Below are 23678 nucleotides of genomic sequence, written 5' to 3'. Positions count from 1 at the left end.
GGCTGTGAGGAGAGAGAAAGAGAGGAAAATGTTAAGGTTTTTGTTTTGTTAGGATGTACTGATTACCTCTATACTTTATTAGGAAACAAAAGTTTACCTATATGGAGGTGGACAAAAATGAAAATAGAATACAAAATTTCCAAATCACCAAAAGAAAAACCAATGTAAAAAAGAAAATTAGGTATGTTCAACAGAAAGCAGGAAAAAAAAAATAAGGTGAACAAATACACAAAAAAGTAACTAAAAACATTAAACAACTACAAGGCAGGAAACAGTGCAAGAATACAAGTACATCAACAGTCATAATGCATACTAATGAATTTTATTTTTCCATTAAAAGATAATGATTCTGATCAAAAAAAAAGGAAGGAAAAAAAGAAAACCCAGTGATATGCTAGTTTAAAAATGCCTACTTTAATCAATACGATAGACATGCTGAAAATAAAAAATACATAATAATCTTCAGTCATATTTAGAAAAATGTTTTCTCTCCACACACACACACACACACACACACACACACACACTATTAACAATATATGTATATGCATACACACACACACACACACACAAATACCAGGAGAAATAATCATATCCACAACTATGGCAGGAAACTAGAGTGCTCTCATAAATCAATAATCCAGTAGTCAAAAATACATGGCGGAAAAATCGAACTGAATCAACAGAGAATATGTATTATATTTAGATGCTCATAGAAAGTGATTATATATTACACCATAGAGGAAGTTTCAATAAATTTCCCAAGTAGAAATTATACAGACCACATTCAGTTCAGTTCAGTTCAGTTGCTCAGTAGTGTCTGACTCTTTTTGACCCCATGGATTGCAGTACGCCAGGCCTCCCTGTCCATCACCAACTCCCAGAGTTCACCCAAACTCATGTCCATGGAGTTGGTGATGCCATCCAGCCATCTTATCCTCTGTTGTCCGCTTCTCCTCCTGGCCCCAATCCCTCCCAGCATCAGAGTCTTTTCCAATGAGTCAACTCTTCTCATCAGGTGGCCAAAGTATTGGAATTTCAGCCTCAGCATCAGTCCTTCCAATGAACACCCAGGACTGGTTTCCATTAGGATGGACTGGTTGGATCTCCTTGAAGTCTAAGGGACTCTCAAGAGTCTTCTCCAACACCACAGTTCAAAAGATCAATTCTTCGGCACTCAGCTTTCTTCACAGTCCAACTCTCACATCCATACATGACCACTGGAAAAACCATAGCCTTGACTAGATGGACCTTTGTTGGCAAAGTAATATCTCTGCTTTTGAATACGCTATCTAGGTTGGTCATAACTTTCCTTCCAAGGAGTAAGCGTCTTTTAATTTCATGGCTGCAATCACCATCTGCAGTGATTTTGGAGCCAAAAAAAATAAAGTCAGCCACTGTTTCCATGGTTTTCCACATTATCTAAACTAAAAAATAAAACTATAAATCCATAACAAAAGACCACGTTATCTAAATTAAGAAATAAAATGTAAATCCACAACAAAACCCAATAAACCCTTAGAACTAAAAAAAAAGCATTTTCCTAAATAATATCTGTATTAAAGCAGAAATAAATTGTAGACTATTTAGAAACAAATTGACCTCTGAAGAAAATGTAGAACTTTAAATCCATTTGTTAAAAAAATAAAGTTTTTAATGTATATACCATGCATTTAATTTAAAAAGTCAGAAAAGAATAGTAATATAAACCTAAAGAAAAAGAGCAAAAAAAGGAGACTGTGATAAAAAATAGAAATGAATGCAACAGAACCCTCAAAGTCAGACTTTAACAACCACAACAAAAGCTAGCTCTTTTTAAGACCAATAAAACAGATAGTTCCAGTGCTACTTAACTAATTTGAAGGACTTAGAGAAAGAAGAAAAGTCTTTAAATACAGTTTTTGAAACTACTATATTGTGGTAAAAAACATGACAATGACAAGATAAAAAGAGAAACTGTAAAGTTATCTCATCTATTCTTTAATTCAGTAAATATTTGCCACGTGTTTACTCTACGTCAGGCACTCTACCAGAAACTAAGGGCAAAAGATATAAGTAAAAGGACAAATTCCTGGTCTACCTACACAGAAATTAGATTTTTAAAATAAGCTAATCAAATATATGATCAAAGAGATTTTACATGGGAATTGTGAGATATCTATCTAATGTAAGAAAATATGCTATTAAATTCCTGGAGTAGGAAAGGGCAATCCACTCCAGTATCCTTGCCGAAAAATTCCATGGACAAGGATACTGGCTTGGTGGGCTACAGTCCATACTATTGCAAAGAGCTGGATATGACTGAATGACCAAGCATGCCTGCACTATTAAATTGACATGAGGTAAACCCACCTCATATGATTATCACCATAAATGATTCAAGTTATTTGATGCAGTTCACTAGCTATTTCTATTTTAAATACTCTAAGAAAATAAGAAACTGCACACTTTTCATTATTGTTTAAGAATTAGCCAATAGACCTGAATGAGAAAATCATGATACAAATATTAGAAAAGATCTGGAATTATCATTATTGCTAATGATAAACTTATCTACATATAAAACCCTAATGTAACAACTAAAGTAACATGGTATTTCATGAAGGAAGTCTGGTAAAAATGAAATTAGAACAAAATTAAGAACAAGAAGAGTCTCAAATAAATATAAACAGTAGAAAATGTAATAGGAAAGAAAGTACACAATAGCAACAAAAAAGCATACAAAGCTGGTAATGCTAGTAAACCTCACAGAAGTTATACTATTAAAATCAGTGGAAATAGAATGGGCTCTTTTGGACAAAATGCTATTCATGTGGAAAAATTAGATCCCATACCTTAAATCATATGCAACGCACATTCCAGGCGGATTTAAGCCCTGCAGATGAACATGGACTTAAATGTAAGTTTAACAAAATTAATGAATACTGTTTATCAATATACATTTAGAAAATATATAAAAACACCCATGCGTTTCAACATATTAATTTCAGAACAGTGGTTACTTCTGAAATGGGAAGACTGGACAAGGGATAGAAAATGGGTTTTAGCTTTGTCAGTAATATACTGTTTCTTTTTTTATAAGTGAGAAAAAAATCATTTAAAGGTACTTACTCTGTAGTTTATCTGAAATATTTCATAGTGAAAAATAAGGTGAGAAAAACTGCAAATTTAATCCTTTTGATCTTTACTGTGGTGTAAATTATGAGACTAGTGTTATTAATTTCATTCCAAATTTCCACAATACTATTTATTGAATAATCCACAGTAATTTACTGAATAAATATTGACTCATTTTCCCATGTTTAATTTGAAATGCTTCTGTGTTATGTTGCATCTTTTTTATAAATAGTCAAACCAATATATATCTGTTAATGTGTTTTTAAATCTCTTTCATCAAAGCTTTGTAATTTTATAATTTTCTTCAGATATACTGTTCAGAACATTCTTTTTATGTTTATTCTTGGTATAATTTTTGTTATTACTAATATCCTTTTTATCTTTTTAAAAAGCTGATTAGTAGTAGACGGGAGAGTTACTGATTTTGAGAGTTTATTTTTTACCCAGCAAGTTTGCTGATATGTTCTTTTAATTCTACACAGATAACAGTAACATCCGCAAATAATGACATTTTGTATTTTGCTAGCCAATCTGTACATTTCTCTCTATTTTATTTACTGTATTGGGTAGAACTTTGAATATGTGGAAAAGCTGGAATAATAGGCAACATTTTATTTTATTCAGACTTTCAAATGGCATCCGTGCTGGTTTTTCCTTTACTCATTTAAATTTTTCTTATAATTATTGCTGGATCTAATTGAATGTTCTTTTCACATTTATTGTGTTGATCATATAATTTTCCACTTTAATTTATTCAATGTAGTAGATTACTTTGATAGTTTTTTTTTTTTTTTAAAGGACTGAACTATTCTTGAATTCCTTTCATAAAACCTATACAGTCTGGAGATACTAACACTCACACACAAACATTACTTCAATTTGCCAATACTTTATTTAGGAGTTTTGCATCATACTGTTCCTGTGAAACTGGTCTATAACTTTTCAGATTTGTATTATCTTTGCCTTATTCTGATATTAAAACAAAAAGAGAAAATCTTTCTCACTTTTCTTGAAAATCTTCTGTCCTCCGCTACCCTAGTCCAAGCCACCATCTGGATCATCCTCTAATCCTCCCTTCTTTGCAAATGCATTTAAGTATTTTTTTCTTCTCTTTCCTAACCTGTTTTTCTTACCCTAAGGCTATAACTTCATGCACACTATACAATGTAAGCTCCACAAGAATAAGGAACTTGTCTATTCCCAGAAGTTAGGCCTGTGTCCAATCTATAGAGCAAGGACTCAAAAAATATGTTTAATTAAAAAAAAATCCTACTCTTCATCAATCAGAATAGCAAAGACAAAAAGCTTGAAATGTTTACATTAGAACTTTGGGAAAAAATTAGCACACATTTATATGCATATATTCATACAGTTTTCTGAAAAGTAACTTGAAGATAACAACCAACGATCTTTAAATGTGATACCTTTTAACAAGCAAGTATATTTCTAGCAGTTTATTTTTCTATCTGATAACATGAAAAACATTTACAAGCTCTATTTATGATAAAACACTGTAACAACCTAGGTGTTCAATGATACGTGATTTCTGAATTATGATACATCTATACAGTGGAACAAGTATGTATTTGTCTTACAAAATGTTTAGTAGAAACTGTAAAATTGCTGGAGTTCTGGTAGAGAAATTAGAAGTAACTTATATAAAGCCAGATGGCTCAGCGGTAAAGAATTTGCCTGCCAAGCAGGAGATGTGGGTTTGATCCCTGGGTCAGGAATATTCCCTGGAGGAGGAAATGGCAACCCACTCCAGTATTTTTGCCTGGGAAATTCAATGGACAGAGGAGCCTGGTGGGTTAGTCCATGGGGTCACAAAGAGTTGGACACGACTGAGCAACTAAACAACAATATAAAGCCAAGCTGCCTTTTGGGCAGACTCATAATACTCATAATACCATAAAAACAAACAAAGAAAACATCAGCCTATATCCCAAAAGCACTTCAGTGAAACGAGATTTTAAAAGTTTACTGAACTCTCATGAAGAAGCACTATGTAGGATTTAATTGTTAATGCACGATAAAACAGCTTAAAATTCTCTTTTGCCCAGAGCAGGGTGCATGCCCCAGAATCTCATCTTACACTCCCAGTCTTCCTCAAACTCTCTCTCCAAGTTCCCTCCAATATGACATTTTTCTCCAATACAACATCTTCTTCACTCCTTCTGGATTGATTCTTTTCTCCCTTTAACTTCCTAATGTAATCAATCAAGATCTCTCAGCTTCTTTCAGTTCTCCTCCTTTCCCAATTTATAAAACAGCACAAAAAATTGGCCATGAAGCTGAGCAGGCAAGCAGGAAAAGATTTATTAACTTTCAAGTATTTATAACCTTTTATCCTACCTGCTTTTCTAGATTTCTCCTTTCTGTTTTCCTCTCCCAACCCCCGTCCCCCTCCCACCCACCCCCACCCCTGCCAACCATCTCTCAGTGGTCTCTCTCTCTCACACACACACACAACATACACCATAATTGTAAAGATTTGGGCCAAGATATATTTTTATTTAAAACCTCAATTGTGTCTTTAAAATTGCTTGGCGATCTTACATCCTCATTGCAGGAGGATTCTTTACCATCTGAGCCACCAGGGAAGCCCAAGAATACTGGAGTGGGTAGCCTATCACTTCTCCAGGGGATCTTCTGAACCCCTGAAGGGGGTCTCCTGCATTGCAGGCGGATTCTTTCCCAGCTGCGCTATATAGATTAGGCAGTCTTTCTGTACTTCAGTTTCATCTATAAATATGTACAACACAGTTTTTTGAACATTAGGTGATATAAATAGACTCATGTCACATTCTCTGTTAAAAGCATTTCCAGACCTCCCAGTTATTCACGTCAGGAATAAATGTGTATGCCCCCACTGCACCAATATGTATTCCACATAACAGTATTTATCATATGTAGTTACAATTGACTGCTTTTGTGTCTCGTTCATCACATTGGATGTTCTTGGGTTAAAGGAGCTACATATTCTCCAGTAGTTTTCCTACCATATATCATAGCAAAATTTTATTTTACAAATGAATGAATATATCCATAGTACCTTTTCATTATAATGTCTAGCAAATAGCAGTTGGTCAATATGTGTCAATTCCCTTTATCAATTTTCTCAGTCTATGGTGTGGATGGTAGTATGACAATCTCCAACTAGAGTTCTCTAGCTTTGAATCTTGGTCTTTTACCAGATAAAATACTAGGATATTTAGTAAGCCCTTCAGACAGTAAAGTGTCTGTCTGCAATGCAGGATACCCAGGTTCTATCCCTGGGTTGGGAAGATCCCCTGGAGAAGGAAATTTTCCAGTATTCTTGCCTGGAAAATCCCATGGACGGTGGAGCCTGTTGGGCTACTGTCCACGGGGCCGCAAAGAGTTGGACATGACTGAGAGACTTCACTTTCACTTTACCTGGATTTAAACCAATTGTTGATGTTGAGTTTCAGTATCTCTGTGTTAATAATCTCCTAATAATAAAGAGATTAAGTCCCTTTTTCCATTTCTGCACTCTTTTCTTAAGGGCCATCACTGGAGAAAAATGCGTCCAGGAACAGTTCAGAAAACATTGTTCAAACACCTATTGCCATGTGACATAGGTAAATTTGATATATTCAATAAACATCCTCATGAGTGGAGGAGGTTTGTTCAGTTTAAAGATTTAGCCTTGGAAATCCCTGAACTCTCAGAGATCTCTCACAAAGTTACCTAGTGTCTTACACTTGTTTATAAGTAGAAATATGAATCAATATCTTTCAGAGTGCTCACCTAAGGAGTAGTTTCCTCCAACCACTGTGACAGCCAACCATGCCTCCAGATCTATCCAAACTCTTTCTTGCATGGGTGAGGTGTAACAAAAATGAGCACACTTAATTGAGAATAATTTTTAGTAACATCATTCACATAACCTCTAAAATATATTCATGTCTCTAATATACTTAATACTTCATCCATGATTTCCTACTGATGAAAGCAAGGCAGGAGTTGCACAGGTTATGACAACTTATCCCCCCTCTCAAAATGACTTGCACTCTTGACACAGGTAAGTAAAATGTTAGAAGAAATCAATATTTGCATTAACTATTGAATAAATATACATTTAAAATATTACTTTTGATATGCTTTTACATTTACTGTTTTAAGTTACACATGCAGAACTAAAATTAAAATAGAACTCTAATTTCAATTAAAATTAGGAATAATTCTTCTGAAAAATGACCGCAACTCTAAGAAAAAACCAGGACTAACAGCCACTTTAAACTGAATAAAAATGTAAAATGTATGCTTTAAATCAATTAATATAGACAAGTGCTTATTAGGTATAGTAAGCTACTGAAAACTTTCTTTTATATTTGAATAGTTCTTGAATATTTTCAAATGACTTTTCTCATTTCATCAAAATGGTCATACAGACCAAAATATTATGAGAATGAAGACCAATCATTTATTATTTTGATGATAACAAGAATGGTGAGTCACAAGGAAGTCCACAATGCATGGGAGGTCTTGCCTTTCTTTACTCACCATGACATTTAATCTCACTGCAACAAGAAGATACAAATCAGTAAAATAAATGATTCAAATACATCAAGCAGTAAGGGCTTCCACAACACAGTATTTCTTGAGTCAAAAGGAAATATAAGCAAAGTCCTAATTTATAATGCAAACCTAGCCTTTTCTGTTTGAAATAACTGCTCTGGCAGGTTTCTTATATTGTTTTGAAGAAGTCCAGCATTCCTACCTTTCCTCTTTATGCTCATCTGCCACCAACCTGTTTGTGTTTTTTCCTTTTTAAAGAATATTTGTTAAGTATTTTTTACCCATAGCACTGGCACCCTGAATTATGGCAGGGTGAAAAATGAAGAAAAGGGGAAATGCAGATTAAAACAATGAGATACCACTACACTATTAGAATGGCCAAAATGTGAATACTGACATCAAACGCTGGGGAGGTGTAGAGCAAAGGTCACTCTCATACATTGCCAGTGGGGATGGAAAATGGTACAGCCACTTTGGAAGACAGTTTGGTGGTTTCTTAAAAAACTAAACATATTCTTATTATGTAACCCTGTCGATCCTTGGTATTTACCTGAACGAGTAGAAAACTTAAGGCTCACAGAAAAATCTGTACATACGAGTTTACAGTAGCATTTTTTTAATTGTCAAAGCTTGGGGGCAACCAAGATGTCCCTTAGTGATGAATGGATCAAGTACTGTATATCCAGACAACAGATAACAGTATTATTCAGTGATAAAAAGAAATGATGTATTAGGCCTTAAAAAGACACAGAGGAATCTTAGATGCATGCTAAGTAAAAACTGCCAATCTGAAAAGGCTACCTAGTGTATGATTCTAAGATATCTGGAAAATGCAAAACTATGGAGAAAGTAAAAAGATCAGTGGTTGCCAGGGATGAGGTGTGTATAGGGATGAGTATACAGAGTGCAGCAAAAGACTTTTTAGGGCAGTGAAAATACTCAGTAACATAATGGTGGATATACGTCATTATACTTTGGTCAAACCTATGAAATGTACCAAGAGTAAAGACTAATGTAGTGATTATGCTGTGTCAGTGTAGGTTCAGGCTGGGTAAAAAAATGTTACCATTCTGGTTAGTGATACTGATAATGGCATAGGTTATGCATATGTGGCATCAGGGGTTATATGAGAAATCTCTGTAACTTTCTCTTAATTTTGTTGTGAATGTACAACTGCTCTAAAATACTCCTTTAAGAAATAAAGGAAAGCATGAAAAGAGGACTTTTTTTTTTTTTTTAAGCCACACTATTTTTCAAATAGTTTATTTTCTGGAAAACAGAACCAAATCTTAAGAAAGAACTACATAAAACAGACATGTTGCAAGTAATAAAAGTCTCAAGTGGTCGAGTGGGATGGTAGAAAGAACACTAAACTTGAAGTCTTGGGATCAAATCCCGATTTCTGTGTGAAACTGAGCATGGCATTTCCGTTCATTTAGTTTCTAAGTCCCCGTTTTCCTCTAAAAATTAATAATAATAACCTTTCTCTTAGAAAGGTTTTTTTTTGAGGGTCAATGAGCTAAACTGCTGCAAACACTAGCTTTGTATAATGACTGGCACACATAACTAGCCACCCAGTAAATGTTTTTTCCCATATAGTCTGGGAATGAAAAATAAGGCAGCATCACTATGTGTGTTTCATTAATTTGCCTAAAGATCATAATCTACAGGGTGAAAACATCTGATACAGGAAAGCAGGACAGGGAAACCTATTTCTGCCATTCCACTTTCCACTTTCTGTATTATTTTGTGGCACCCAGTGAAGATAAAGGCCATCTCATGGCTAGGCTTTAGTTGTAGTAACAGAATTCAGAACACAGTATATATCACATTAGGAAGATGGCTTAGAAGGGCAGGTACATCCAGAAGTGCCAAAAACAGAAAGAAGATAAGAATGATAAGAAATTATCTAGATAGGCAGTTATACAGGGCAAGGTTTCTCAACTATTTACATTTTGGGGGAGATAATTCTTTGTTGTGGGAGGCTGTCCAGCGCATTGTCTGATGCATAGCAGCATTCCTGGCCTCATATCATATTGCACCCATAACCACCCCAAATGTCACTAGACATTGCCAAATGTTCATTCAGGAGAAAAAACTAGCCTTGCTTGAGAACCACTGATTTAGATGGTAACAGCAAAGGGGAGAAAAAGAGTAAGGTAACTAATAATACTGTGCAAAAAGATTCACAGTTAAAACAGGGCACAATTTAAAAAGATTTATCAACAACAACAAAAAGATATATGTTTATATGAATCATGTCTGGGGAAAACTATCAGCAGGAACTCTTAAGTAGATAATATAGTATCTACTTGATAATATAGAAGAATGATGAATGTAACGTAACGACTGTGTCAAAGGTCAGACACAGAAGGGACTAATGGATTGGGTGGAAGTAGACACAGATATGGGAGTGAGTCAGCACAGAGGTTAACTCTTCCAGTGTAACAATTTAAATTTTCTCCTTAATTCCCCCCCACCAAAACAATAAATGAGCAATACAAAGTAGTGGATTTTGCCTCATTTGATAAGTGGGCAGGTGGATAGACAGGTAAGAGGCTTAGAAATAAAGGATCATTTGAAAGAAAAATCCAATTAAAAATATAGGAAGTACTGATTCAAATGCATTCTTTTTAATGGCTGAGTAATACTCCATTGTGTATATGTACCACAGCTGTGGATTAAACTGGAGCCTATTATACAGAGTGAAGTAAGCCAGAAAGAAAAACACCAATACAGTATACTAACGCATATATATGGAATTTAGAAAGATGGTAACAATAATCTTGTACAAGAGACAGCAAAAGAGACACTGATGTATAGAATAGTCTTTTAGACTCTGTGGGAGAGGGAGAGGGTGGGATGATTTGGGAGAATGGCATTGAAACACGTATAATATCATATATGAAATGAGTTGCCAGTCCAGGTTCGATGCACCATACTGGATGCTTGGGGCTAGTGCACTGGGGCGACCCAGAGGGATGCTATGGGGAGGGAGGAGGGAGGAGGATTCAGGATGGGGAACACGTGTATACCTGTGGCGGATGCATGTTGATATATGGCAAAACCAATACAATATTGTAAATTTAAAAAATAAATTTAAATTAAATTAAAAAAATATAGGAAGTATTTCTGTCATGTTTTCCCTTACTGAATAATCAATGAGCCCAAATCATTTATTAAATAGTCAATCCTTATCATAATACTAGCTCTGTTATTACCAACCACATAGATATTCTTGGGCTATCTTGTTTCACTGGCCAATCTATTTATCTTTGTGCCAGTATATTGCTGTATTTAATTACTAAAACTTTATACCAAATCTTCACATCTGGTAGGTAAAGTCTCCCCACTTCATTATTCTTCTTTCATTACCTTTATTTCTTTATTAAAACAATTTGTTTCATTTTGTTTGATAACTTTATGAGATTTTTGCAAATCTTACTCTCTTAAATATGGTTTCTGATACTCATTTATGACACCTTACTTTTAAATTTTTGATTGTAAACTCATTAAAAAAAATTACCTGTGGGAATTTTTTGAGTCCTGTATTGAATGTAGAGGGGATTTATGTTTGCTTCTGCCAGGTACTTGAGGGATTTTAAACTTAGGACCACTGTAAATTCTTGCTTTAATTTTATCATTTGTAACACCTAAGTAGTGTGAATTTCAGTAGCAAATCCACAAGATCAGCTTGTGGTTAAAAGTGATTAAGCAGATATTCTTTTCACTGTATTCAGTGCTAAGGTTTGACCCAATCATTTTTCCTTGCAGTGCTGCGGGAGGTGACAGGCTGATTTTATTATGTACTCCTACAATGAAGGTATGGAGATGTGGAAGTCTATGCTGAGGGGACCTCATGCTTAAATATAAGGATCTTGACTGTCTTCTGTTCCTCTTTCAATAAGGAACACGTATGTGAAAACTCAAGCCCAGGGTTTACCAGATTCAATAAATACTCTAAGGCATACATGACTGAACTGCATTTCTACCTAAGTTTTTTGTTGTTGCTATGGTTTGTTTGCTTTAACCTCTTAGGCTGAACAACCATCACCAACTTCCACATCATGTTTCTAGTTCACAGTTGCATGCAAACACTATTTTTAAACTATCAGATCCTTTTTACTCATTTATACTGAGATGTTAGGATATGTAGTCTGCCATACTAACAAGATATAAAGGTTAAATTTTCTTTTTTTCCTTCAGGTTTATCCATCTTATACTAATTTCTTTAAAATCTCTTTTTTTTTTTCTAGTTTAAAAAACCCAGTTACTCACTTTGAAAAAAACCTCAAATTATATGGAGAATAAAAAGTAAAAAGTTGCATCCCTCCACTCCAACTCCAAATAACTCTACTGAAAAGACACTTAATAATTTGTCCTCATCTGATATATATTTTTATTTTTACAAAGTAGTATTATACTTAACTCATATTCCCCTACAGTCTTTAGCATTGTTTTAAAAAATAAATACTGTATCAGGTAGAATTTAACATGTTAATTATAGCTCTTCATCAAAAAACTTTTCAAAAGGAAACACTGTTTTGCAAACCTTGAGTTTATTTCTCTTTTGTTCAGTTTAGAATCCTACTTTCTGAAAGATACCCTTAAAGTGTATTTTAACTCACTTTATTGAATATGAAATGTTTGATTGCAGATCTTCACTCACTATTTCACTTACATTATTTATTAATACATAATTTGAATAGACTCAACATGACATATTTCCAAGGTCTGACATACTCATTTCTTTTTTATAGATTCCATCATCAGGGGTTACTAGCACCAGTGGATTTAGGATTTTATAAGTCATTAGGTATAGTGGGACTTCCAAATATTCTCAGTATGCACAATACACTACATAACTTATTCCAAAGGCGCTTAGTAGATTTAAAGGGCTTCCCTCATAGCTCAGTTGGTAAAAAATCTGCCTGCAATGCAGGAGACCCGGGTTCGATTCCTGGGTTGGTAGATTCCCTGGAGAAGGAAATGGCAACCCACTCCAGTATTCTTGCCTGGAGAATCCCATGGACAGAGAAGTCTGGCAGGCTACAATCCACAGGTTCGCAAGAATCAGACACAACTTAGCAACTAAAGAGAGAAAGATAGATATCTGTTATTTGTGACTAATTGTGGCAGCTGCGTGGGGCTGGAGTGGTGGCTGCATGGCGTGGGAACTACTTTGAGGAGATACCCCACGTCCAAGGGCAAAGGAAAAGCCCCAGCAAGATGGCAGGAGGGGCAAGATCAAGTTCAGAATCAAATACTGCCAGAGATGCTCAGAAGGCTCAAACAAACCTTTTGTGCACCAGGACCCAGACACCCCACAGAGACTGAGACAGAACTGTGTTTTGAATGTCTCCTGCGGAGGTACGGGTCCGCAGTGGACTGCTGCAGGGCAGGGGCTCTGGTGGCAGTAGACCTGGGTATGGAATAAGCCCTCTTGGAGGAGGTCGGCATGAACCCCACCACAGAGCTGCCAGAACTTACACAGGACTGGGAAACAGACTCTTGGAGGGCACAAAAAAAACCTTGTGCACCCCAGGACCCAGGAGAAAGGGGCAGTGACCCCACAAGAGATTGACCCAGACTTTCCCGTGAGTATCCGGAAGTCTCTGACAGAGGGGTGGGGGGTGGTGGCCTACTGCAGTGTTGCGGGCACTGAGGGCAGCAGTACGTGCATGGGACCTTTTGAAAGAGGTTGCCATTATCTTCATTACCTCCACCATAGTTTGGCCTCAGGTCAAATAATGGAGGGAACACAGCCCTGCCCATCAACAGAAAATTAGATTAAAGATTTACTGAGCATGGCCCCAGTGATGAAAACAAGACCCAGTTTCCCCCTCAGTCAGTCTCTCCCATCAGGAAGCTTCCATAGGCTTCTTATCCTTCTCCATCAGAGGGCAGACAGAATGAAAACCACAATCACAGAAAACTAACCAATCTGATCATGTGGAACACAGCCTTCTCTAACTCAATGAGACTGAGCCATGCCATGTAGGGGCACCCAAGATGGATGGGTCATGGTGGAGTTCTGGTCCACTGGAGAAGGGAATGGCAAACTTCTTCAGTATTCTTGCCTTGAGAACCCCATGAACAGTATGAAAAGGCAAAAAGATAGGATACTGAAAGATGAACTCCCCAGGTTGGTAGATGCCCAATATGCTACTGGAGATCAGGGGAGAAATAATGCCAGAAAGAATGAAGAGATGGAGCCAAAGCAAAAACACCACCCAGTTGTGGATGTGACTGGTGATGGAAGTAAAATCCGATGCTGTAAAAAGCAATAATGCATAGGAACCTGTAATGTTAGGTCTGTGAATCAAGGTAAATTGGAAGTGGTCAAACAGGAGACAGCAAGAGTGAACATCGACATTTTAGGAATCAGTGAACTAAAATGGACTGGAATGGGTGAATTTAACTCAGATGACCACTATTTCTACTTCTGTGGGCATGAATCCCTTAGAAGAAATGGAGTAGCCATCATAGTCAAAAGAGAGTCCAAAATGCAGTACTTGGATTATTTCTCAAAAACGACAGAAAGATCTCCGTTCATTTCCAATGCAATCCATTCAATATCACAGTAATCCAAGTCTATGCCCCAACCAGTAATGCTGAAGAAGCTGAAGTTGAATGATTCTATGAAGACCTATAAGAACTTCTAGAGCTAACACCCAAAAAGGATGTTGTTTTCATGATAGGGGACTAGAATGCAAAAGTAGGAAGTCAAGAGATACCTGAAGTAACAGGCAAATATGGCCTTGGAGTACAAAACAAAGCAGGAAAAGGCTAACAGAGTCTTCCCAAAAGAATGCACTGGTCATAGCAAACACTCTCTTCCAACAACAAAAGAGAAGACTCTACACATGGACATCACTAGATGGGCAATACCAAAATCAGATTGACTATATTCTTTGCAGCCAAAGATGGAGAAGCTCTATACAGTCAGCAAAAAAAAAAGGCCGGGAGCTGACTGTTGCTCAGATCATGAGCTCCTTATTGCCAAATTCAGACTTCAATCAAAGCAAGCAGGGAAAACCAGTTCAGGTATGACCAAAATCAAATCCCTTACAATTATACAGTGGGCATGACAAATAGATTCAAGGGATTAGATTGGATAGACAGAATGTCTGAAGAACTATGGACGGAGGTTTGTGACATTGTACAGGAGGCAGTGACCAATGCCATCTACAAGAAAAAGAAATGCAAAAAGGCAAAATAGTTTTCCAAGGAGGCCTTACAAATAGCTGAGGAAAAAAAAAAATGCAGAAGGCAAAGGAGAAAAGGAAAGATATACTCATTTGAATGCAGAGTTCCAGAGAATAGCAAGGAAAGATAAGAAAGCCTTCCTCAGTGATCAATGCAAAGAAATAGAGGAAAACAATAGAATGGGAAAGACTAGAGATCTCTTCAAGAAAATTAGAGATACCAAGGGAACATTTCATGCAAAGATGGGCACAATAAAGGACAGAAATGGTATGGATGTAACAGAGGCAGAAGATATTAAGAAGAGATGGCAAGAATACACAGAAGAACTATACAAAAAAGATATTCATGACTCAGATAACCATGATGGTGTGATTACTCACCTAAAGCCAGACATCCTGAAATGTGAAGTCAAGTGGGCCTTAGGAAGCATCACTATGAACAAAGCTAGTGGAGGTGATGGAATGCCAGTTGTGCTATTTCAAATCCTAAACATGATGCTGTGAAAGTGTTATACTCAATATGCCAGCAAATCTGGAAAACTCAGCAGTGGCCACAGGACTAGAAAAGGTCAGTTTTCATTCCAATCCCATAGAAAGGCAATGCCCAAGAATTTTCAAACTACTGCACAATGGACTCATCTCACATGCTAGCAAAGTAATGCTCAAAATTCTCCAAGACAGGCTTCAAAAGCATGTCAACTGTGAACTTCCAGATGTTCAAGCTGATTTTAGAAAAGGCAGAGGAACCAGGGATCAAATTGCCAATATCTGCTGGATCATCGAAAAAGCAAGAGTTTCAGAAAAACATCTTCTTCTGCTTTATTGACTATGCCAAAGCCTTTGTGTGGATCACAACAAACTGTGGAAAATTCTGAAAGAGATGGGAATACCAGACCATCTGACCTGCCTCCTGAGAAATCTGTATGCAGGTCAAAAAGCAACAATTAGAACTGGACATGGAACAACAGACTGGTTCCAAATTGGGAAAGGAGTATGTCAAGGCTGTATATTGTCACCTGCTTGTTTAACTTATAAGCAGTGTACATCATGAAAAATGCTGGGCTGGATGAAGCACAAGCTTCAATAAAGACTGTTGGGAGAAATATCAACAACCTCAGATATGCAGATGACACCACCCTTATGGCAGAAAGCAAAGAAGAACTAAAGAACCTCTTGATGAAAGTGACAGAGGAGAGTGAATAAGTTGGCTTAAAACTCAACATTCAAAAACTAAGATCATGGTATTTGGTACCTCACTTCAAGGCAAGTTGATGGAGAAACAATGGAAACAGTGGCTGACTTTATTTTTTGGGGTTCCAAAATCACTGTAGATGGAGACTGCAGGCATGAAATTAAAAGATGCTTGCTCCTTGGAAGAAAAGTTATGACTATGCTAGACAACATATAAAGAAGCAGAGACATTACCTTGCCAACAAAGGTCCCTCTAGTCAAAGCTATGTTTTTTCCAGTAGTCATGTATGGATGTGAAAGTTGGACCATAGAGAAAACTGAGTGCTGAAGAATTGATACTTTTGAACTACGGTGCTGGAGAAGACTCTTGAGAGTCCCTTGGACAGCAAGGAGATCCAGCCAGTCCATGCTATAGGAAATCAGTCCTGAATATTCATTGGAAAGAGTGATGCTGAAGCTGAAACTCCAATGTTTTGAACACCTGATGTGAAGAGCTGATTCATTCGAAGAGACCCTGATGCTGTGAAAGATTGAAGGCAGGAGGGAAAGGGGACTAGAGAGGATGAGATGGTTGGACTGCATCACCAACATGATATACATGAGTTTGAGTAGGCTCTGGGTGTTGGTGATGGACAGGAAGGCCTGGCGTGCTGCAGTCCATGGGGGCACAAAGACCTGGACACGGCTGAGTGAGTGAACTAAACTGAAGTAGATTTAAAGTAATTGTTATATTCCTTAAGGGCTTCCCTGGTGGATCAGTGGTAAATAATCTGCCTGTAATGTAGGCGACATGGGTTTCATCCCTGGGTTGTGAAGATCCCCTGGAGGAGGAAATGGCAACCCACTCTAGTATTCTTACCCAGTAAATCCCATGGACGGAGGTGCCTGGCAGGTTACAGTTCATTCGGTTGCAAAGAGTTGGACATGACCTAGGCACTGAACAACAACAATATTCCTTAAAGGGACTAAATATTCTCATTGGCTTTGAGCTACCATCTTCTCTAGCTGTTTCTATATGCTGCAAAAGGATAGCTTTTTTGAGGGATCAAATGAACAGCTGATGCCATCTACCATTTCAATATTTTGGAGGTCCACTAACCAAGAGGGTATCATTATACATATTTCTAAGCTCTGCTGAAAGCCATTGCTAATTTACTTAAAATACTTACTAATTAAAATAAAATACTGCTCCTACCATAGAAGCTATTTACTGTGAGGAAAAGAGCAAAGATCTTTGTTTAAATTTGTCTATCAAAAGATGTTATAAATGTGGATTTTGGCAAAATTTTCCAAGCAAGAGCATTGGCTCTTTAAGAATTAAAATGAATTTCTGGCAGGGATCAGTTGCAGAGTCTGCAAGAAAACATGCTACAAGTTTAATAAAGAAACTAACTGGATAAAAATGAACATTTATATCAATCTCAGTTTCAAAGAATAGTGATAGAGATAGGAAAAGGAATAGGTGAAAAGAAAATTTCTTTCTAATTATAGAAAGCTCTTAACAGAGAATGAAAAAAACCAGAGGCAATAAAAAGTGCTATAAAAGAAAGTAACTGTAATTACAATGTATTACTTTTTGCAGTTTTGCAGTGAATAATAGTTATATAACATCAATAAGGTAAATGTTAATTTTTAAAACTATATTGCAAGATTGGGGCACAGTGAGCTAAGTCATCATCTATGATAAAATATAATTTCTATCAATAAATAATATCTACCATTGGTAAACATAGACATAGCAATGACAAAACACACATGATTTACAATTAGGTGGCTAAATACTTGAAAAAATTTAAAGAAACTGAGAACTAAAAGCACTTATCTTCAGGTGGATTCCTATGGAGGGGACACTTAATATTATTTGATTAACATGTACCTATAATGAGTAAATTTTTTAAAAAGAGGAGAAAAGAGTAAGGCCATAACAGGGACTTGAAGGCTGCATAAGCTTTCTCACTCCACTCCTGTATTTTAGTATCCAATAGAGAGAGGTAATATGGTGCAACAAGCACTGGATTCAGATTGACACAAACATGGGTTTGAAGTCTAGCTGTGCAATTGACTATTTCAAATACCTGTGGAAAAGTCAGTTAATGTTTTTGAAGACCATATTCTTTTATATATAATTAGGCAATAATTATTCATATCATGCAGAGTTACAGTGAGGACTACCAACACCAACAATCTATATGAAGCATATGGCACTTAGAATATGCTTAATTAATAGTTGTGGCTGTAATAATTCATTCTTTTTGGCCAATAAAAACAATAGCTAGCTATGTCAAAGTTCATACTTTCTAAAGCCTCATTCTTATTTTGAGATATGAATCACAGTACAATCCAGTAGAGGTTTATCATCTGCACTGTATAGCTGGGCAAAAAGGGGCAAGGGTATTTGCTCAAATCTTCCGATTGGTAAGAAATTAAACTCAAAACAAAACTGAAAATGCTTAGTTTGTTCAGTCTCTTTCAAAAATAAATTTGTTTCATTCAAACAATAAATAGGAAAGCAGAGAAGGAAAGGCCATACAGACTTTTCTGAGGTTTAGTATACTGTTTTCATCAACAAAGTTCTTTCACATAGTTAGCAATAAGGTGATTAATTGTGGAGAAGCAGGAAGAAAAGTTTCTAACAGAAAATAGCTATGAACCTCGGTACCTATCCACGGTCCAGACTTTTCTAATATACAAAAGATAGAGAAACTTAATTATTTTTACTTAATGTAGCCTAGATAATTAACAGAACTGTAACAGTAGAGTTAGATTCAGTTGTGATCATGTACTTCCTGAGCTCACTTTATTTATTTGTACCTAAGCCTTCATAATTTCTTAAAGCACACTCAAAAATGGATCTTTCTCTTAAAATGACTGAGGAGAACAATTACATATAACTTTCAGGAATATGGGCTAAACTGTAACTTCTCAAGACTATTGGTGTCTGGTCTTGTTATAATTCATGGATTCCAAAAAAGAAACTGTCATTCATGTGACATCTACGTCTAGGACACTGCTCATCACCTGTGAGCCATCTATGAAGGGCTGGACTTCCAAATCTAGGTCTGTGAACAGTGAACTAGAATTTCTTGAAGGCATGTTAGTCATGTTCACTGCTATCATTAGTGCATACCTAATGCCTGGTAAAGAGCAGATGCTCAATTAATAATCGTGGAATGGGTGAAAGAGTAAATAATCATTCCTAAGTGACTGAATTTTCACTATACAAAGACAAAATTACCAAGTACAAAATCAAATAATAAATTTATTTATAACTTATAGTATTTTCCCTTATTTAAAAAATCAAATAGTATAGATAAAATGAAGTAGTATTGAATTTGGAGTTAAAATTCTTCTACTTACATGCAATGTCAATGTTATGGTTTAACTACTTCTGTTTCATAATAGGTACTTTCTCTTATTTGTAAAAATAATGAGGATACTCACAGTAATTGTTAAATTGTACATTTTTTGTAACCTAAACTATTATAGCCACTATAAATAGGCGTGAAATACATCATCTCATTTACTCTTTACAACAAATTTATGAGATAGATACTACAGTCACATAGCACACATGAGGAAAACCGAGTTAAAAACGGAGGCATCCAAGGTCACAAAGATGGTAAAATCCATATAAAATTATGCTGTGCTGAGTTCCTCAGTTGTGTCCAACTCTTGGCAACCCCATGGACTGGACCTCACCAGGCCCCTCTGTTCATGGAATTTTCTAGGCTAGAATATTGGAGTGGGTTGCCATTTCCTCCTCCAGAGTATCTTTGTAGCCGAGGGATTGAACCCAGGTCTCCCATATTGCAGGCAGATTCTTTACCATCTGAGCCAACCAGGGAAGCCCATATAAAATTACTTTAATTCTAAAATAACTGGTTTAGTCACACAGTCAACACACATACCTAGATTCAGAATAGTCCTAGCCTGTATCCAATCTCAAGTATGAGAAAATATTCACCTACTCTTTCAACATTCACTGAACGCCTATTATGCTCCAGGCACTGTGCTGGGCAATCTTAAAGATCACTTGTAATTCTGAAATAAGCAGCATACAACAACACTGCTCTAAGAGTTTACTGTTGAAAACTATACTCTGAAGGTTTCTCCACTCTGTTTGTATCCAGGTGTGACACGTGTGCTTTTGTTTGTCCTACTAGCTACATACTTCTTTAAGGCAAGGGGTACTATATTCACTTTTTTATACTCTCTAGAAATGCACAGCAGAATGTGATGTTATAAAAAGTTCTCAATAAACACAGTTTGAATCAAATTTCTTGAGCTGAGGAAAAATGTAAATATAGATTTTATTTTCAAATCATCTTTTCAATTATCTTACATGTAAAAAAAAAAATAAATGCCCCAAATAAGATAGTCTTAGTATTTTAATCTATTGGTAAGTTTTAATAAAATTGTTAAATTTTTACAGCTGTTGCTGCTAAGTCACTTCAGTCGTGTCCAACTCTGTGTGACCCCATAGATGGCAGCCCACCAGGCTCCCCCATCCCTGGGATTCTCCAGGCAAGAACACTGGAGTGGGTTGCCATTTCCTTCTCCAATCCATGAAAGTGAAAAGTGAAAGTGAAGTTGCTCAGTTGTGTCCGACCCTCAGCGACCCCATAGACTGCAGCCTACCAGGCTCCATGGGATTTTCCAGGCAGGAGTACTGGAGTGGGGTGCCATTGCCTTCTCTGAAATTTTTACAGAGGCAAATATAAAATATATTCTTATAAATTTCATGTTCTATGTAAATAGGCTTTGTTTGCTTTTCATATATTATAAACTTAGGTTATGTTCTTTTTATAATATGGCCTTTCCCTACAATCTGAGTTTGTGCATATGACTACAAAAGGATAAAAGATTCCATTTTAAAAGGAATAAATAATAATTTATCTATTTTCTCTTAGTCATTATTATGATTATAGAAATACGAATGCCTGATTTCATAAGAATTATGTATAAAAAAAGAACCCACATCTTGTCAGGAATTATTTCCTCTTCTGACACTGCATTTTGCTTTAGTCGAGATAAAAATAAAATGAGCTTGAAAGGACAGATTTTAATCTCAGATGCAATTGAAGATTTTTTTTGTGGAAAAAAATATGTTGCAATTCATAATATGCATTAGAGATCAGAATCTGGCCCTAAGTTTGCATGATTGATGGGTTTCTATTTGAACAGGCATAAATATGAATAGTAACTGTAATAATGCTTACCAGAAAGAGAGCTGATGGAACATCAACCAGTTTCCCCTTTTATCTATAGCATTAAATTGCTACACTATAGCCAAATACTTAAAAAAAAAAACCCCACACAAAATTCTATGCATTGCTTAAATACAACCCCAAACAATACATACGGACAGAAGAAATACTGATGTTAACTATTCACGGAGAAATTCACTCAATAACCAATTTCTGAAATTCCATGTTTGTCCGGGGTACAAATTATCCATTTGTGAGTCACAAATAAATCCAGAGGAGAGAACAGTTCATTACACAGTGGTACTCAATATTTACTGACCATATATATGAGTACCACTTACTTTACTGGACCTAAGTATTCTCATTGAATATTCTGGGTGGCTCTAAAAATGGAAGTTTACTTTAATCTCATTATTCTCTGAGAGGAAAAACAAAATGCTACAGTAGTATCTTCTGGTCACCAGTCAGTTGGCTGGCTCTTAAATGCTCAAAGAAGAGAAATGGACATTGCCCAGAATGTTGACCTTGCAACCTTACTGTTAGTAGTCCTGCTTTTCTATTCCTTATTTGAATCATAATCTGATAGGTTCTCCTTAGTATATAGATAACACTGATGCAGGAACCTCTGGGAGGCATATAACTATCTTGCAGAATTGACTTACTTAATCTATACTCCTATAGATCTTACTCCTTACCTAGCAGTACAATCTTAGGTAAGGCATCCCATATGGTAATAGTTAACCGTCTATCTTATAGAATCTTTATGTTAAGAACAGTAGCAGCATTATGAGTGCCAGTGAGGTTCTGGGCCCTGTGCCACATGTTTCACATGTATTTTCACATTTAATATTAGCAACTAACCTTTTATGGTACATAGGCTCATTTCCATTTTACAAATAAGGACACTAAAGATCAGAAATTTGAAGTAATGACATAATAAATGTCAGAGCCAGGAATTAAATTTAGGTCTAAGTGACTAAACTGATCATGAACTGAAATAATATACATGAACGCAAAAATAATGAAGCAGATAAATATGAAAATAAAAAACCCTGGGAATTTCAATTCTGGTAAATGAGGAATATTTGATTCAGACTTGTTAATCCATTGATAATAATTTGGAACTGTGGAAAAATACTGAAACAAATAAAAAGAACTATTTGAAAACACAATAGAGAGGGACCAAAAATAGGAGAAAAGAAAGAATTTTACCCTTGAAAGAGAAGAACATCACTGGGCAAAATCTACATTTATATGAGTTCCCTTGAGAGAAAAAGATGGGGAAGAAGCTAGAATTAATGTAAAAGCCACACTTTTACTGGCTGAGGTGTCAGAGGACAGAATTCAAAGCTGAGAGAATGGTTGATACTTGAATGTTCAGGGAGGTGGACTTCAGAAAAGAGAGAAACACGGAGGAGATAACAATTTGCATCTCTACTCCCATTACAGTTGAGCCCTGAACTGTGCATTTATGGGGAATATGCTAAAGAGCCCAGTGGCAACAGATGGAAGGCTGAAACAGGGATTACTACTGCTGCCCACTGTGTGAGACAGAGTTCGAAGTTTGAATCTCACCAAATTAAAGCAGCTTGGTGAAAAACCCAGGCTTTCCACAGAAATCCCTCAAGGGCCACGTTTTAGGAGTAAAGATTATATCCTTGTACTGAAAGAGTCACTCTTGGATTAAGGGCAAATCCAAAAGAGACTACTCTAACATAAAACCAAGCCTTTACTAGACAAAGACTAGCAGCCAGTGATTTAATTGTTAGGAAATAAGTCAATACTCTTCAGAAGAAGATAATGGAATCCAGAATCTCTAACATGTATCATCTATTCTGTATAGAGTAAAAAACAAGAATAAACTGTAAAATGTGATCCAAAGGCCATAGCAAAAGCCTCCAACAGAGCAGGTTCTGAGAAGACTCAGACAAATATTTTAAGGAAGCTGTTATAAAATTTATCAGGAATATAAAGGAAAATACCATCATAATAAATTCACAAACAGATTTATCAGGGAAATAGAGACAATAAAGAACAACTGAATATACTTACAAATAGTTAAAGTAATACATCTTGTTATATATATTTTGGGCTTCCCTGATAGCTCAGTTGGTAAAGAATCCACCTACAATTCAAGAGACCCCAGTTGGATCCCTGGGTTGGGAAGATTCCCTGGAGAAGGGAAAGGCTACCTGCTCCAGTATTCTGGCCTAGAAAATCCCACTGATTGAATAGTCCATGAGGTCACAAAGAGTCAGACACAACTGAGCAACTTTCAATACAATATGTATATTTTACCACAATATATGTTTTAAAAAAGAATCAAATTGAAATTGTAGAAATAAAAAGCACAGTATCAAAATGAAAATTCACTGGTTGGCCTTAATAGCATATTGGAGAGGATAGAGAAACA

The 23678-nt window shown here is 36.1% G+C and overlaps 1 protein-coding gene and 1 long non-coding RNA gene across 9 annotated transcripts in view; both read right to left on the bottom strand.

The window, feature by feature from the left end:
- Positions 1-23678, bottom strand: part of MBD5 (methyl-CpG binding domain protein 5) — a 491337-nt gene that overhangs the window by 226778 nt on the left and 240881 nt on the right. The gene's annotated exons all lie outside the window — the stretch shown is intronic.
- Positions 396-3269, bottom strand: LOC138990229 (uncharacterized). The gene is made up of 2 exons (XR_011466348.1): positions 2835-3269; positions 396-1358 (listed from the first exon to the last, which is right to left on the bottom strand). It is a non-coding gene; the product is annotated as an uncharacterized lncRNA (long non-coding RNA).

Source organism: Bos mutus, chromosome 2, assembly GCF_027580195.1.
Source record: "Bos mutus isolate GX-2022 chromosome 2, NWIPB_WYAK_1.1, whole genome shotgun sequence".
Lineage (NCBI taxonomy): Eukaryota > Metazoa > Chordata > Mammalia > Artiodactyla > Bovidae > Bos > Bos mutus.
Note: the sequence above shows the minus strand (reverse complement) of the source record. Positions and strands in the feature narration are given on the sequence as shown.